General features: G+C 39.7%; 2 long non-coding RNA genes and 2 pseudogenes across 4 annotated transcripts; all 4 read left to right on the top strand.

The window, feature by feature from the left end:
• Positions 1-321: 321 nt before the first annotated feature.
• Positions 322-2471, top strand: LOC147479354 (uncharacterized; annotated as a pseudogene). The gene is made up of 4 exons (XR_015205398.1): positions 322-552; positions 771-1045; positions 1302-1312; positions 2099-2471. The product of XR_015205398.1 is annotated as an uncharacterized LOC147479354 (transcript).
• A 598-nt stretch (positions 2472-3069) lies between these two features.
• LOC147479353 (uncharacterized) lies at positions 3070-4304 on the top strand. The gene is made up of 3 exons (XR_015204608.1): positions 3070-3698; positions 3866-3933; positions 4037-4304. It is a non-coding gene; the product is annotated as an uncharacterized LOC147479353 (long non-coding RNA).
• Positions 4305-5348: 1044 nt separating this feature from the next.
• On the top strand, positions 5349-7057 carry LOC147479352 (G2/mitotic-specific cyclin-1 pseudogene; annotated as a pseudogene). The gene is made up of 3 exons (XR_015204607.1): positions 5349-5385; positions 5493-5542; positions 5618-7057. The product of XR_015204607.1 is annotated as a G2/mitotic-specific cyclin-1 pseudogene (transcript).
• Positions 7058-10695: 3638 nt separating this feature from the next.
• LOC147479351 (uncharacterized) lies at positions 10696-18219 on the top strand. The gene is made up of 3 exons (XR_015206563.1): positions 10696-10992; positions 11210-11262; positions 17599-18219. It is a non-coding gene; the product is annotated as an uncharacterized LOC147479351 (long non-coding RNA).
• The last annotated feature ends 345 nt before the right edge of the window (positions 18220-18564 follow it).

Genomic DNA, 18564 nt, shown 5'->3' with positions numbered 1-18564 from the left:
TTTAGGTGACATTTACTGCACTCTTTGTCTATTTTTTGGTTTTGTTGTTTCTGTTTTGACACATTAAGATTGATGCTTTTAGTTTTTCTACGTTGTTGGCTAAAACTGCTAAATTCGAACATTTTAATAAATAGATTTTTCCTTTCAGTTGAAAATATTTTTTATGCATTTTTTTTTACATTTCTTTAGCGCCAATTACTAACATCCTCATTGCGAAATTGCTAGAGACATAAACGCAGATTTAGGTGACATTTACTGCCAACTTCATCAATTGTTTTGTTTTATAAAAATTTCTGCTGTTTTATGGAATTTATATTAATTCAGACCAAAGCACATGCTCTCCTTCCTTATTCATCTACTTCTTAATTGGTTATATCTCTTTGTTTTGTCTGCATTCTAATCTTCTTCACTTGGACTAGCAAGTGGACTGGTAGCCCATGTTGAGCACAAAGTCTTCACTCTCTTTTCTGCATTAGAGTAATAACTCTTGAAACTTGATTTGGACGAATTATGGGCGAAATGATGGCAGAGACTCTCAGGAATGAATTTGAGGTAAACCTATATCTCCTTTTTATGATATCTGCAATACCCTTTGTTTAATTTGATCTCAGTATTATTGTCTGAACTTTCTTCATTTTTCATACTACCTGCATGAGTTTTGGTTCATGATTGTTGAATTCTTATATTGTGATTCTCAATTGAATTTTTAGATGATGCTCATTGTTTTTGAAAATTGTTCATGGGTTTTGCACTGAAAATGATATAAACAGATAGAAAAACCAATTGCCTCTGATCCTAGATTCAAGCAGTCAATTTCATTCGGAAGATTTGAGAATGATTTATTATCTTGGGAAAGATGGTCGTCGTTTTCGCAGAACAAGTACTTGGAAGAAGTTGAGAAGTGTTCAACCCCTAGATTAGTAGCTATGAAAAAATTAAGCTTACTTTGAAGCCCATTACAAGAAGATTCTTTGCTTTCGAAGGTGGAGATCATGGAAGAAAGCGAGGAGGATGAGAGAAGATTTATTCAGATTGGATACTCTCGGTAAGAAAAATTCCATTAACAATTAATGATTATGGCACGAAAGTTGAATTCAGTACATTGGGAATCAATGGAATTACTTGCTCAATGGAGCCAGATAAAAACTCGTTGGCAACGACCTATAGCACTTTAACTGAGGAGCCAAACCGGGATAGGGCGGTGTCAATCGTCAAGGCTCATCTATGGAGGGGTTGAAGAAGGGGATGACTTACTAGATAGTCCAAAGTCAAGTGAATTTGAGGGAGCATCTTGGTTTTAGATGAAAATCAAGTATGTTGAACCACAGGCTCAACTGGAAGTAGAGTTCAATTCAACAAATGAAGACTTCAGTTATGTAGGTTTTCCAGTACAATCAGAACATATGAATGTTTTAGTACAAGAGAACCATCTAATTAGATCTTTAGATCCATTACAACATCCACAGCAGTTTGACATAGAGACAAGCTGCACTCAAGAAGAAAAGCACCTAATCAAAGCACAAGATCCATTAGAGCATTCACAGCTGTGCAATGAGACAAGCCACACTGAACAGAAGCATGTTATTGGATCACTAGATCTATTACAGCAGTTGGACATAGAGACAAGCTATGCTCAGGAAGAGAAGCAACTGATTGGATCACAACATTCATTAGAACATCCACATCTGTACAATGAGACAAGCCATACTAAAGCACAGAAGCATGTGATTGGATCACTAGATCCATTACAACAGTCGCACCAGCTGGATAATTAGACAGGCCATGTCCAAGAGAATAAGTCGGAGGATTCTAAATCAAAGCCACAGAGGGAAGCCCAAAAGGTGAAATGCCAAAACTCTTCTTCACAATATGTTTTCCAGCTTATCTATCAGTACATACATAGTGAGAAATTAACTAAAATTTTCTTTGAAAATGAACTTATTAGAAAATTCTACATTCTAAGGACAAGAGTACGGAAAACACAAAGAAGAAACCAGCGAATCCTACAAAGAAAATAACACATACTTCTCTCCCAAGAGCATCAAAGCCTGCACCAGCGTCCCCCAGTATATCAGCATCCAAGCTTTAAACCATGAAGGAAATTGGTCCATCTGTAATAAAGAAGAATACTATACCGGCTGTTAAAAAGAAGGCACCCTCGCCTAACTCACTGCATATGTCGTTTTGTTTGGAACCCACAAAATCTGATTTCGTTGTTCCTGCCTCAACAAGAAGATCTTTTATTGTGGAGAAAATGGGAAATGAGGATATTGTAAAGCGAGCTTTCAGGGCATTTCAGAACAATTTCAGCTTATCTAAACCTTCTATTGAAGAAAAGTCCTCTGCTTCTCCGCAGGTTTGTCTTAATCAAATTTTAATTTTCATCTAAATATTGATCCTGTGTAGTTGTATATTTGCTAGATTTATCCATGGCAATAAGAAAATGGGTGATAAAAGGTTGTTCCTTTTCTGACTTTTCTTAGAAGCTTAACAACATGACTTTGTCGCTTCGCAATGACTCCAAAAAAGGATAAGAAAAGGTAATCCCTATGGATTACAAGTATATACTTATTGGTTTCCAGTCCATGCACATCTTTTTATCTGATACTGGTATCGTAATGAACTAGTGCAGGTACATAATCTTAATCTTATTTGTGTGTGTGCGTGTGTGTGTATGTTTTTTTCGCCATGGAGGAGGTGAGACACTGTTATATTTTTATTCATAGATTTGTCTTCATCTCTTTCAGATCCCTTTTTAGTTGTTTAGCGAAATTGAAATCCAATTCTTAGAAAGTTATTTGTAGTCAGATTGTTTTTCTTACTCTTGAAATACTCGGGGTTCTATCTACAAAACCCTTTCGCTGTTTAAACAAAAACGAGGCGACGAAAATCTGTTTCTTCGGCATATGTTCTTACAAATTTTATTTGATTGCTTACGTTTTCTTCCTTTAGTTTTGAGTTTGTTAAATCCGTGATTTTCCAAAAGAATTAGAGAAGCATGAGGATTAGAGATATCAAAGCTCATTGCAATGAACAAATTCTGCATATGATGATCAAACTACGATGAAGGTTAGTAGAGGTATCTGAAAATGGCTATTGGTATTTGGGGATTTCATGGGTTTTGTAATTTGAGTATTTGTGTGTATGCTGTGATAATTTAGCCATGTAGTGGGGCCTTTCCCACAACAATTTTGGATGTATTGTTTTTACTCTCTTTAATTAGTTTTTAATCTCTCTGTATTTTTTCATGCATATTTTCATACATGTATGAGGCATAACCTTTTCTAACCGGCATGATTTGTGCCAAATACGTGTTGCTGAGTATAACACTATCCGCATTCAACTTAATACAATTAACATAAATCAAGGTGGAAGGTATGATCACTTTCCTAGGCAGAAGCCTCATTTACAATGAAAACTCCAGTCTGGACTCTGAGTTATTCTTGAAATTTTTATTGCATCCCGAATCTATTGCATGTCTTCTCTCTGTGTTGATGTAGGGCAGTTTGTATCAAGATTTGATGTGGCTAACTTAAGTCTTCTCATTGCAGTTTAGCTGTCCAAGATCTTTCTAATATAGTGAAGCCAGAGGATACTGTTACCGGCCTCGGCACATTTAGTGACACTTCTCATAGTTGCTCCCAAGTATTCACAGGACTGGTTGTCAATTAAGATATGAGACGTTGACTACTTACATGGTAAGTTCTCCTTTGTTTTTCGTTCCTTTTTTCCCTTTGTTTATGTTATTTTTTTTTATTGATTGAGAACTAAAGTAAATTATGTGTTGAAATTGAATTCTTTGTGGGATTATTTTTTAAGTAAATTCTTAGAAAGTTATTTGTAATCAGATTGTTTTTCTTCTTAGGTTCTTTCACACATCTAAAAGGGACTGGGCGTTTGCATTATCATGCTAGAATCTCAGAGGTTGTTAAGGTATGTCTGTTTACTTTTATCTTTTCGAAGTAACTGTGGCAATGAATAAGTTTAGAATTCATATATTTTTTCTTAGACATCTGTGTCAATAATTACTTTGCAGCAAACCGTGAAAAGTGGGTTTCTCACAACTGCTACCGCGATTGCCTCTACTGATAGGGTTATATACTAAAAGCATTACTTTTGTATTAACTCTAATTATTTATATTTTGAATGAGAATCATATGGGCAAATGTTATGCATATTATATATGTTATTAGTTATATGCATATGTCTAATACTTTATGTTGTAGATGATATGGTGTGAACACACAGAAGATCATATCATCAGTACCTTATAAAGTATAAGTAATCGTTCACAACCTAGATGGATTTGGACAAACCATTGGTACAGTTGTAGTATAATCTGGTATTAGTCTATCTTGACTATAAGATTACACTAGTACACTTTGTGTGTATTGAACAGGACCTAGTGAGGTTGTTTCTCCTTATACTGACTATATAAGAGAACAAACGCCTCTGTTATTATGGATGCTTGTCCTTCTAATCCGGATATAATAACGGACACTTACATGCATTATACATTACTTTAAATCATTAATGAGTGAGATTCATTTGTGAATCAACAAACTCGATGGATTGGGTAATGACATTGTATGTAAGGTGTGCTGTTGATTATAGAAGGAATCCGTGTCCCGCAAGAAGTCGGGTTGATGATGTCCCCTTGAGGAGCTCAAAAAGATTGTCATGTAAACCCTGCAGGTGGATTTATTCTGACATGACAATGAGGTTAAGTGGTACTACTCAAGGACATAAGAAGTTGATTAATGTAGTTGTCAGTAACTTGACTTAATCAACGGACATTCGATATCTTAAACACGGAGAGATCAACGAGCATATAATATGGAGCCCATAAACGCTGACATGTAATTTGGGATTAGGGCGGCAGTACAATAATGGCCTTTAGTGGAATAAGCCATTTGTTGACGGACTTGGGTCGTGTGTTCGAGGAGAACATGGGAAGCCCAAGCCCATCAAGAGGCCCAACCCTAATTTCTCCTCATGGTCCTTGTTGTAGCCTATAAATAGAATACTCTTTCTCTCTGGCCGAAATTCACTATTCATTATATTAGAAAAAAAGGCAAGAAAAGTAGATCTGAATTCGTTTATGATCTTGGGAGAAAGAAGGGGGTTGGTAGATCATTGTCCACACAACGTCCAATCTATTCTAAAGGAATACAACAGAAGATCAAGAGGTTGATTTCAGATTCATAAAGCTTGGATTCTCAGAGTTATCAAAACCGGATCTGAAAAGGTATGTTCTCCAATCACAAATCGTGGACACCCATTAATTCCGCTGCGCGTGGTGTTCGCGATTTGTAGAAATATTGATTCTGAAAATAACGGTTCCTACATCTACGGCTCTCCCCTGATCTACGGTTTCATGGCATGGTAGTGATATAATAAATTTTAATCGATTGTGTACTACTCATAATCCTATGGTATTACTATAACATTTTGATGTTCTTTGAAAGTTGGAATTTCTTGGTATGAATTAGGAAACTTGAAATTTTTGGGTTCAGAAGATCATTCATGGATGCAGTTAGAGGTAAACTAAACATTCAACATCTGATTGAGTTGTTATGTTGATTAAATTTTAAAAGAGTTATTATTCGTTCTACAGAAAATTGACAGTTAAACGATGTAGCCCAGTCGGCAACTCTGTGAGTATACATCTTTCATTCAATTTAACAACTGCAAAGAACAAGAACCGTTATTTGCAGAGAGAGAGAGAGAGAAAGAGAGAAGTGGAGAATAGAAAAGAAGGTGGCGAATTCAAGTTCTGAAGAAGGCGGTGGTTCCCGTCTACAGATTCTAATATCATCAGTGATTTCAACTTTTGGAGGTGTTTTGGTCTGAAGCAATTTCAAGAACAAGAAAACAAAGAAATGGGTTCAAGACCTATTGTTCCAAACCAACCCAGAGGAGGGGCAGTAATTGTAGGTAGAGGAAAGCACAAGGCTGGTGCAGTTGAAGGAAATAATCGATGAGCACTCATAAATGTAACAAATAGAGGTGTTGATGGAAGAGGCATTGATGCAAAGCCAATTACTTGCCCAGTAACGAGGAATTTCTGCGCACAGATACTTTCCAAACCATAAGAGACCATCACTGAGAATAACAATAAGAAACAAATTGTTGTAGTTGTTGATGGTCCTATTGTTGGAAAAGAAGTTGCTGCAGTAAGGAAGGTTGCTCTGAAGAATGTTACTGTGAGGCCAAAGCCTGAGAAGGTTATTGAGATTAGTCCTGATACTGAAGAAGAAAAATCAGAAATTCGTAGACAGTCTATAGAAGCTCCGTCGAAGAAGAAGAGGGTTCATACCCTTACATCAGTTCTAACTGCTCGAAGCAAGGTTGCTTGTGGTATAACCAATAAGCCAAAGGATGCCATTATCGATATTGATGCAGTAGATGCTGATAATCACTTGGCAGCTGTGGACTATGTAGAGGATATATACAATTATTACAAGCTTGCTGAGAATTCGAGCCGAAGTTCACGCCTACATGTATACTCAGCATGAAATTAATGAGAAGATGAGGGATATTCCCATGGAATGGTTAATTGAAGTTCATAGCAAGTTTGAACTCATGCCTGAAACTCTATATCATACAGTTCATATAGTCGATCGATACCTTTCCATGAGATCAGTTTCAAGGAAGATTTTGCAGTTAATAGGCATGAGTGCCATGCTCATAGCAAGCAAATTTGAGGAGATTTGGGCACTTGAGGTTAATGACTTTGTTTGCATTGCAGACAATGCCTACGGCAGAGCGCAGATACATGCAATAGAGAAGTTGATTCTGGGAAAGCTTGAATGGAGCTTAATTAATAATCCCAACACCATATGTCTTCCTTGTGCGATATATAAAGGCTGTTGTGTCTGATCAGGAGATGGAGAACATGATATTCTTCTTGGCAGAGCTGGCCTTGACTCAATATGAGTTGATATGGTACTGTTCATCACTGGTAGATGCTTCTGCAGTCTATGTTGCACGTTGTACCTTGAACAAAACCCCTTTTTGGGATGAAACTCTGAAGCATCACACTGGTTTCTCTTAATCACGGCTTCGGATTGTGCCAAGATGTTGGCTCACTTCCCTCGGGTGGCCAACGAGGGAGGCTCCAAGCCATTCGCAATAAGTATACACATCCTCTTCATGGCGCTAATTGCTCTCATCGCCACCAACTAAATACCTTTTGAATTGATCCGGTTTACCACTAAACGGCGTGCGGTGTAGTCGATGACATGTTATTGTTTTTGTAATGACCAGAGTTAAGATTGTGTCCTTGTGCAATCAGTAACACTTTCTTTTTAGTATGATAGGCGCAACACCAACGCTCTAGATAACTGTAAGGAAGTAGTAGGTATTGAAGTGGATCATAGGTATTGTAATGACCAGAGTTTTCTTTCCCAGTGTGTGTCCTTTTGTGTATGTTTGATATCCAACTTCAAGATATAAAGGAAGTAGTTATTTGTTGGTTGTTCAAAAAAAAAAAACTCTGTGGGTGTTTCTTTACTTCATACCGGTTAATGGGTATGTTTTGGTTTTAGTTTCAAAGTACATTACAGTTGACACATTTCACTCTATGTGCCAAGTACAATGGATTTCTCATTCAGTTTTGCTTATTTGTCTAACCTTAGTTTACCTCTCTTAGTAATAAACTTTTCCAAGGTAAAGACAGTCGTGCAGAACACTCTGTGTCACGTAAGCTTTCATAAGATTTTTTTTTCACCACGTGCAGAGCATGTGCATGATTGCTAGTCCTTACAAGGAAACAATATAACATAATATAATGAATGAAATATATATACATATATATGCATTTGACGAGCTTGGGTTTTTGATTATTTGATATTCTAACCCGAGCCCAACCGAAACTAAGTCGGGTTTGATTTTATAAAACCAAGCCCGGACCACGAATCTAAAATGTTAGTCCAGGACCAACAAAAATTGGGTGTTAGCCCATCGAGCTTGAGCTAACCCGACCCAAGTCATTCTCATCATCACAGCCTTGAGGATTCATCACTGGTTGGGCCATTTCAGAGTTTTTCATGTAGGACTTTAGCTGTGGCCAAGACATAAACTCGCCATATTCCACTGGGACGTAAAACTACTACTATACATAAGGTTTCAATTCAGTGCTATTAGTTTGGCCTAGTTTGTTTGTTTTTTTTTTTCCAAATATTTAGAGGATTAAGGCTGACCGACACTGGTTACATCGAAGGACCCTAGACCGAAAGCTTATCAATCCCGGAGGGACACGAGCCCGAACTTACATTGCCCAAAAGCTAAAAGGGAACCTAACCTGAAGGCTCTCGCCGACGCGCCAGTTTGAGCCACCCAACTGCCTCTACCTTCTCCAGCTTGGGCTAACCCGACCCAAGTCATTCTCATCATCACAGCCTTGAGGATTCATCACTGGTTGGGCCATTTCAGAGTTTTTCATGTAGGACTTTAGCTGTGGCCAAGACATAAACTCGCCATATTCCACTGGGACGTAAAACTACTACTATACATAAGGTTTCAATTCAGTACTATTAGTTTGGCCTAGTTTGTTTGTGTTTTTTTTTCCAAATATTTAGAGGGTTAAGACTGACCCACACCGGTTACATCGAAGGACCCTAGCCCGAAAGCTTATCAATCCCGGAGGGACACAAGCCCGAACTTACATTGCCCAAAGGCTCATCAACCCCAAAGGGAACCTAACCTGAAGGCTCTCGCCGACGCGCCAGTTTGAGCCACCCAACTGCTTCTACCTTCTCCATGAAGACTTGCTTTCACTCCTTGGTCCATTTATCATAGGTGGCACGAGCCCGAACTTACATTGCCCGAAAGCTTATCAACCCCCGGAGGGACACGAGCCCGAACTTACATTTGCACGAAGGCTCATCAACCCCAAAGAGAACCTAGTCCGCTCTTGCATCCTTGTCACCAATTTGAATAGACCGAACCGCTTCCACCTTGTCCATGAAGACTTACTTTCGGCTCATTGGTCCACCTATCATAAGTGGCATCCTTGTCACTAAATTGGCCTATTGAACGGCCTAAAGGCCCATCACATAATTACACAAGGAAGAAACCACAACCAATACTTGATGGGATTCGAACTTGCAACTTCTCTAAGAGGGGTACCCAACCAATCGGGCTAAAATCTCGTGTGTAAAAACTGAGGGGACGAAAATAATTTCTAAATTGGCCTATGCCGGAACATATATAATTTAACCTGCCCATCTTAACTCGAAACCTTATCAAAGTTAGACACAAATTCAAACTTGAATTGCATGGTGAGATTTCAGGGGAACACCCGAGTCAGTTAAACCGACAATTGACAAGTGACAACTACTACACCACCGATTCTGAACTACATCTAAATCTATCTATTTATATGTATGATCTGTGCCTGGAAAAAATTGAACATATAAGGGCAGATAAGTAGAAGTGGGCCAGCCAGTTGGTAAAACTACACAAACAATCCCCATACTCCATGATCAATAATTGAGGGGTGCTTATCTTCATTCGCTACATTTAACATGCAAAAATGCAACTTTGTGGTATATACCATAACATGCAAGTAGAAGAACAAGGAATGGCCTAAATGATTCTATCTAAAGAGGGTTTGGATTCTGCATCCCAACATGAAGACAACGGTTCAGAGCATTTTTTTCAAGTTATATTCAAGATTCAACCAGTAGTTGACTGGCAGCACCTCCCAAACAAATGGAATTAGGCTTCATAATCAAATGAGTTGCTTTAATTTAAGAAGACTACTTGTGAGATAGTTGGTCAGGTTACTTGTGGCAAAAGGTGCAGACTGAATTTCCAAATGTTGGCAATTCAGATAATCGTTGAGGGAAATCATTTATGCCATTCACACACTGACAAACACACACAAGCACAAAACGAATCCGCATTGGCTCGCTCTATATTGGTTGCAAAGGCATGAGCTCAAATAATTCCTAGAGCAAAAAAATAAAAATAATCATAAAAATCCTACAGCAACTTCAGCACAGATGGAACTATAAGGCCAGTGCAATGCACCTAAGATAATCCATCTATGTGATTATGTCAAAGATGGAATCATTACTTTAGGCATCATGTTTGTTTTGCATTAAATTTCCCTAGAAACAGAGTTTCTTCTCCTAACTCCAAAGTTTGCACGCTATATATGTGAATATGTGTGCTAATATTGTTGACAAAGTTAACGCATGACCCTCTTGCCAGATCCTATCTTATTCAGTAGTTGTGAAGATTTTATTTCTACTATAGATAGTTATTCCATTTAGATGTATACTTGTATTGCCGTCATCAAATTTTCACATCCTTGAATAATCTGCTCTTTATTGGAATAACCAAATACTCTACTCATTTACATGACGATCTATACATCCAATGCCAGTTCCTATGTCCAGCAACATACTTCCGTCGAACCTTGTTTTTGTTTAAGCAAATTCTAACCATAAGATGCTTATGACTTGATTTTGTGCAAGGAGTTGGACACTTGGACACATCATTTTTAACCAAAAATCCCGCGACAATGCTCCATATTCCATTTGTGTCTAGGCCGTGTCCAAACCGTGCCTAGCTAGGCCGGCCACGTCAATATGTGCTGGCAGATAGTCTCGAATTTTCTTGAGACGCGTCATTGGAGATTCCTGCCCATTATGGTGTTATACATTTATGTCGATTATAAGCATTACTGGAAAGTTTGAAAATGATATGATTTCCTTTCCTCAAATTCTCCGCTAGTTGTTGACATTCACGCCTATATATCCTTCTATGTTGTGCTTGTTTCAAGCAAATTGTTTGAGAAAGGAGGAGGCTAGCTTGAATCTGCGTTCTTTCTTTGTAGTATTCACTTTTTAGAAACAAGGTCGATAGGAGATTTAAGTGCCTCATTTAGATTAGCTCAACCATTCACAGTTCCATGGAAGAGCAAGAGATGTCCTTATTATTGTCTAGGAGCAACAGAACATATCGACTTCAGAGAGTGTGGTATAACTTTAATGTTTTCTGTTCACATATTTGTATATATTAGGATTATGTAATTAGCCCTCCGCTCCTTGATAGCTCTGGCTTTCAAGAAGTAATTCCTAAGAATCCTAGATCTAATAATAGTCTAATTACTTCTAGAAAAATGCTGGATATAATTAAATTATAAAATGAACGGGTTTTTTATATAACGAAGCTGAAATCTCATTCTTTTTTTCAGGTATTATCAAACGCTTTGAATCTCAAATGGGACTGGGTGGTATTGGAAATGAGGTATAACCATTTTGACATGTCATATACTTCATGTTGGAGTTATCCCTCACATGAGGAGAGAAAACAGAGCTGGAGAGAAACGGGCGAATTCGGCGTTGGAAATGTCGAGGCCTGGCCAAGGCCAGATGAAGCTGACTTCAGCCAGTGGTTCCAAGAGACTAGGGCTAATTCAAGGCCATAGGGGGCGACCAGCCGATCTCCAAGATATTGAGCGCCGGCCGCGCCGTGTCTTTTTCCGTGGGCTTTGCTACAGTACCCGCAAAATTTGGTTTTTGGAGATAAAAACCAAAATCAAGGTTTTAGAAAACCTAACCTAACAAGTCAGAAGGATTGGAATCCAGACTAAAACAAAGAGAGAGATAACATTTACAGAGATACAACCCTGTAGAGAGATAAGAGTGATCTAGTAAGGTGAGAGACTGAAAGGAGAGATTGTAATCTTCCTTCCCACTTTATAAAGAACTAGCTCTTGTGGAAGTAGGCATCATTGGCCGAACCACGGTAAATCTTTGTGTTGTGGTTTGCTTTTACTGCTTTACATTATTATCTGTTGTTAATAGTTGTTTAGCGAGTTGGGCATGTTAGTATAGGTAGTTTGTGATATTTGAGATTCATCTGGAGTTGAAGTGTGTTCATACAAGTTATCTGTGTAGTGGGTGAACCGATTGGTATTGGTGTAATCCCCAACAAGTGGTATCAGAGCCTTGGTTAGAATAGCCTAGGGTGTTATCCGAATCTTGGTCAGAAGGTGTTTGACGAAATTCCTGAGAGAAGATTTGAGGTTAAATAACTTGTAGAGATGGACCATTCCGTGAACACTTCATTATGATGAGTCCGAATAGGAAGAACTACACCATCCGAAAGCCCAAGATGGAAGACTTGCTATATCAAAGGACTTGGCACTTCCCATTGAGAATGAGGGAGTAAAACCGAGAAAAAGACCGATGAGGCCGAGTGGAAAAAGCTTGTAAAAAGCGATTGGATACATTCGGCCGGTGGATTGACGACGGTGTCTTTCACCATGTGGCCTAAGAGACTACAAACTTTCTACCTATGGAAGAAACTCAAGACCTTTATGAGAGGAAGTCGGGTGGAAACAAAGTGCTAGTCGTTAAGAAGTTTGCGAACACGAAGCACCAAGAAGGTTCTTCAATGTCCGAGCATCTTAATGAAGTACGAGAATATCATCAATCGATGCATTTGATGAAGATCAATTTGGGAGGCGAAGTTGAGGCTTTGTTTCTATTAGGCTCTCTACCCGAAAGTTGGGAGACATTAGCGGTTTTCTACATGGAGCGACCAAGGATGGAATTGTTACCATGGAGATGGCTACCACGCCTTTGTTGAATGAGGAGACTAGAAGGAGTGCAAGAAGCGGCTCTTCTCACTCGGAGATCCTTTTCACAGAGAAACGGGGAGAGGTCAAAACAGAAAACCATCTCGTTCTAGAGGTGATGATGAAGTAAATCTAGGGGTGAAGCTAGAACTCCTAAGGGAGAGAGGCAATGTTACTATTGTGCCCAAAAGGCCACTTCGGATATGAGTGCGTAACACGAAGAGGGATGAGAAGAATAACGTGTACATGAAGACATGGTGCGAGGAACGGAAAACAGCGTAGAGATACTACCGCACTAGTCGGCGACCTGGGAATCAGGTTAGATTGTGGTGTGTCTTTGCCTTAGTACCTCATGTCGATACGAGTGGGTGATAGATCTGAGGAGCATCCTATCACGCCACACCATTACTGGGGGGATTCTTCACTACCTACGGTGTGGTGAATATGGTGAAGTGAGGATGGGTAACGATGGCCTCAAGATTATAGGCATTGGAGATGTTCATATAGAAACCAATGTCAGCTACACCTTGACACTCAAGGATGTAAGACATGTCCCCGACATACGGTTAAGCCTAATTTAAATTTGGGAAATTAGATGACGATGGCTTTGTAAACTCGTTTGGTAACGGGTATGGAAACCGAAAGAGGTTCCATTCAGCAGCCAGAGGAAAGAAAACTTGCTCTCTTTACAAAACACAGGCTAGTTTGTGTAAAGCGAAGCCGAATCGCGTAAGAAGAAAGCTTCATCCGAAACTGTGGCACAAGAGACCGCGGTCACATGGGCATAAAAGGGATGGAAGTTCTTGCTAAGCAAAAAGGCCGCGCCGCGGACATTAAAGGTACACATTTAAATACATGTACTCATTGTTTGGTAGGAAAGCAACACGGGTGTCTTTCCAAAGATTCCCGTCTCCACGTAAAGGACAAATCGCCCCTTGAACTAGTGCACTGAGACTTATGTGGTCTATGAGAGTAAAGTCCCACCGGGGAGTTTCGTACTTCTTGACATTCATTGATGATGCGTCAAGAAAGATATGGGCCTATAGTCGAAGACCAAGGATGAAGTACTTGGCGTGTTTGAGAAATTCCACAAAGATGGTGGAAAGAGAGCTGGGAAGTTGTTGAAATGTATTCGCCGGATAATGGGGGTGAGTACATTGGGCCATTTGAAGAGTATTGCCGAGAGTCATGGATTCGGTCATGAGCGCACCGTTCCCAAGACACCGCAATGAATGGAATAGAGAGAATGAACCGCACTATTACCATTGTAGAGGATGAGATGCATGCTATCTCACTCTAAGCTACCTAGAAGCTCTTGGGTAGAAGCAATGCGTCTGGCCGTGCATGTGATCAACCTGTCGCCGCAAAGCCTACGAATAGTGATTATCCGAGAGAGTATGGTCAGGCGAGAGATGTTGATTATGGATACTTGAGGTATTTGGGTCGCGGGGGCATTTGTGCATATTCCGGAAGGATGAGAGATCCAAGCTTGATGACAAAGCCAAGCGGTGCATTTTTCTGGGTTATGGAGATGAAAAGTTTGGTTACAAACTCTATGATCCGATTAACAAGAAGGTAATCGAAGTCGAGATGTTGTGTTCTTAGAAGACCAAACCATAGCGGAGACTTTGAGGAGGTGAGAAGTTCTGAGGCTTTCACCAATGATCTTGTTGATTGTAACCGTAAGTTCCTACCGTGGAACGCGTCGAAGACATTGAGAATGCAGAGAACCATGAGTTTGAAGCTCATGATGAGAATCCTATTGCTCATGATGGGATAGAACCTATTGGTATAGAAGATGCAGATGAGATGCATGAACCACCACCAGAGCAAGTAGAAGTGCAACCTCCTGAGGCACCAGTAGATGGGGCAAGGAGGTCTGACAGAGGGAGACTAGCTTCAACAAGGTATCCACCACATACGTACGTGCTACTATCGGATGGTGGAGAACCTATGTACTATCAAGAGGCACTTGAAGGTACAGACAAAAAAAAGTGGTTGAAGGCCATGCATGACGAGATGGATTCTTTGCATAAGAATCACACTTATGAGTTAGTTGAGAAACCCACAGGGAGAAAAGTTCTCAAGAATAAATGGATATACAAAGTCAAGCATGAAGAGAACAATCCTCACCCAAGGCACAAAGCTTGCCTTGTTGTGAAGGGATTCGGTCAAAGGAAAGGGATTGACTTTGATGAGATCTTCTCTCCTGTAGTAAAGATGACTTCTATCCGGGTGGTATTGGGTATGGCCGCAAGTATGAACCTAGAGGTTGAGCAACTAGATGTTAAGACAGCTTTTCTTCATGGAGACCTTGAAGAAGATGTCTACATGGACCAACCAGAGGGGTTTGAGGTCAAAGGCAAGGAGCACCTAGTATGCAAGCTGATAAAGAGCTTGTATGGGTTGAAGCAAGCACCGAGACATTGGTACATAAAGTTTGACTCCTTTATGGCTAAACAAGGATACAAGAAGTCCGCTTCCAGATCATTGTGTGTTTGTTCGAGAGATTTCCATATGGGGATTTCATTGTCTATTTATTATTTGTATGTGGATGATATGTTGATAGTTGGCCCAAACATCAACAAGATATCCAAGTGAAGAAAGACTTGAGTAAGTCCTTTGAGATGAAGGATTTGGGTCAAGCAAAGCAGATACTTGGGATGCGGATCACCTCGTGACGTAAAGAGTGGGAAGTTGTGGCTTTCAAGAAAGCTACATTGAAAGGTGTTGAAGAGATTCAACATGGATCAAAGCCGGTCGGTTATCCGCTTGGTGGCCGGTTCCCGCATGACCAAAGAGATGTGTCCAAAAGGGTGAGCATGAGCAGAGTCGGATGGAAAAGATTCCTTATGCATCCGCATGGGCGGTTTGATGTATGCCATGGTGTGTACTAGACCGGATATTGCTTTTCGCCGTTGGGGTTGTAAGCGATTTCATCAAATCCGGGTAAAGAGCATTGGGAAGGTGTTAAGTGGATATTGAGATATCTCAAAGGCACTTCCAAATCATGTTTGTGCTTTGGTGGAAGTAAGCCCTTACTTGAAGGCTACGATCGATGCGGAACATGGCGGTGATGTTGACTTCGATGAAGTCCACCTCCGGTTATCCGGGTTACTTTTGCGGGGGAGCGGTTTCTTGGCAATCTAAGTTGCAAAAGTGTGTTGCCCTCTCCACTACGAAGTCGCCAGTATATTGCAGCCAGTGTTGCAAAGAGTTGCTATGGATGAAGAGGTTCTTCGATTAACTAGGGCTAAAAAAGTAAAACAGGTTTGTAGTTCTATGTGATAGCGATCAGGCCATCCACTTGAGCAAGAATCCGAAGTTTTCATTCTAGATCCAAGCACATACACGCGTTATCATTGGATTAGAGAAGTACTTTCGAAGACAAGCATTTGTGTATCGAGAAGATCCATACCGACAAGAACCGGTCGGATATGATGACCAAAGTCTTACCGAAAGGTAAGTTTGATGTTTGTTGTGCTATTGCGGAATGGCAAAGACACTCCTCTGTTGATTTGGCAATTGCATGGAGGTATCCCCCTCACCGCTCGGGAGGGGAGATTGTTGAGTTATCCCTCACATGAGGAGAGAAAACAGATTTGGAGAGAAACGGCTTAATTCGGCGTTGGAAATATCGAGGGAGCCAGGCGCGGATGATGGTTCCGACTTCATTCGGGGTTCGATGAACTAGGCGAGGGGCTCATAGAGGCGACCGCCTTCGATCTCCAATTACATTGGCGTGCTTCGCGCTCGTGTCTTTTTTTGTGGGCTTTCTTACAAGATTCGCGAAATTTGGTTTTGGAGATAAAACCAAAATCAAGGTTTTGGAAAACCTAACCTAACAAGTCGAGGAAGGATTGGAATCCGGACTAAAACAAAAGAGAGATAACCTTTACTGAGATACAACCCGTAGAGATAAGAGTGATCTAGTAAGGTGAGAGACCTGAAAAGGAGAGATTGTAATCTTCCTTCCCACTTTATAAAGAACTAGCTCTTGTGGAAGTAGGCATCATTGGCGAACCACGGTAAATCTTTGTGTTGTGGTTTGCACGCTTTGCTTTACATTATTATCTGTTGTTAATAGTTGTTTAGCGAGTTGGGCATGTTAGTATAGGTAGTTTGTGATATTTGAGATTCATCTGGAGTTGAAGTGTGTTCATACAAGTTATCTGTGTAGTGGGGGAACCGATTGGTATTGGTGTAATCCCCAACACTTCATGGATCCTCGTTACCTATTCCTAACTATTAAAATTTGAATTTGTATGAGCTTACTCGCCAGTATACTATAGTGATCGTGTGCAATATAATATTAATTTTCAATGATCTAGCAAGTGATTACTTTGTATTTTGATAAGCTATTCCCTTGCTCAGACATTGAAAGAAGAAGCCAAAAACTTTTGCTCTGTGTTTTAATGAATTGGTTACAGGGGATTATCCTGTTATACCATAAGTCCGTCCATAATTTCTTCTAAAGTGAGGCTCTCGCTTCTGATATGAAGTGGCCAACGAACCATGGTCCTAGTCCCTCTGATGAGGCAAGTGTTTGAAGACCGACTTTCTTATTTTTTACAAGGTTATTGATGGTTTCGCATATTGGTATTTCCCTTTTGGCTGGTGAATAGCCAAAATTACCTTAACATGTGTTTGCCATTTCTAACTGAAATTATTTTCCCATGTACATTGTAGAATCGTATTCCATGAGAAGGCAAGGGACACTCTTTGCACGTTCCAACCCTTGGTCTATTTTTCTAGCCTTAACGTTAGGGCAGCATGCATACATATTTCGGGTGTGAAAAAAAAAACTTTAGGTCAAAATTTTCTATAAAGATCGTCCAAGAAGTTTATATTCTGGCTAAGTAAACTCCTCAATATTTACTATTTCACTAGCCTGAGATAGTGAGATGAACTAAAACTCCCATGTTGAGTTGGATATTTTAGAATTGAAGTATAAAAGAGCTATGTTACGGTGAATTAATTCAGACTGTACCATTCTACAGGGACTGGAAAAAAACGGGCAGAGGATGTGGAGCGATAGCCTTTCTCTTCATTGTCAACCAGTTTGGAGCTTAATCTAGTGGAGACACTTTAGAATAAGCACCGGCAGAAGACATCTACCAGAGAATTCATGTCATCTCATGGCCAAAGAAGCAGCTAATGGACTGAAACTTTCAAAGTGAAAGGCATGTCCGAAATAGAACAGTTTCTCAAAGCAAATGTGAAATATAGATCAACAGTGAAACTGTCGGATTTCAATTCTTCTGTCCCAAAGATAATGGAGAACACAATTCCAGAAACTGTATCGGAAGAAAATAAAGACATGATAGAAGATGATGATGGTTGTGAATTCAATAGATTGGTTCTCTTACTTCGTTACTTCTTTTGTCCTAGAACATATTATGCCTCTTATTAGAAAATGGACTTTCCAGTAGTTGTATTAAGAAAAATTGCCAGGGTATGTAAATACCTAATCGCAATCCATATTGTGATCATATGTAACGATGATGTATTTGCGATTATCATGTAACAATGATGTATTTGCGGTTATGAAGCTTCTTTTTTGAAGTGGATATAGCAACAATCCGATCTGCACTCTAATTGCTGCTGATGCTTTGATATCATCTCTCATCATATGAGTTACAATTTAATCTCTCTTTATCTTTTCTATTCCGCTTTAGCTTGCCAAGTAGCTAGAAGAATTTGTACCAATCTCTTATATTTTGTATGGAGAAAGGTTTCATATGGTCTTTTCTTTCATAGGGCAGTGTGTACTAAAAATCGGTATAGGGGCGCTTAGGCCGTCTAATCGGTCACCAATAAGGTGGGCTAGGCGGACTAATCGGCCTTTAGGCGGTCTAGTCAAGTTTGTTTTTTTTTTTTTTAAAATGATTAAATGTCGAAAATTAAAGGCCCGTAACCCGTGTAGGCTTAAGATTTGAATAAGTTTAAAAGACTAAAGTCTAATG

Source organism: Coptis chinensis, chromosome 8 (genome assembly GCF_015680905.1).
Source record: "Coptis chinensis isolate HL-2020 chromosome 8, ASM1568090v1, whole genome shotgun sequence".
NCBI lineage: Eukaryota > Viridiplantae > Streptophyta > Magnoliopsida > Ranunculales > Ranunculaceae > Coptis > Coptis chinensis.
The sequence above is the reverse complement of the archived record's forward strand: the minus strand, read 5'-3'. Positions and strand labels throughout refer to the sequence as shown.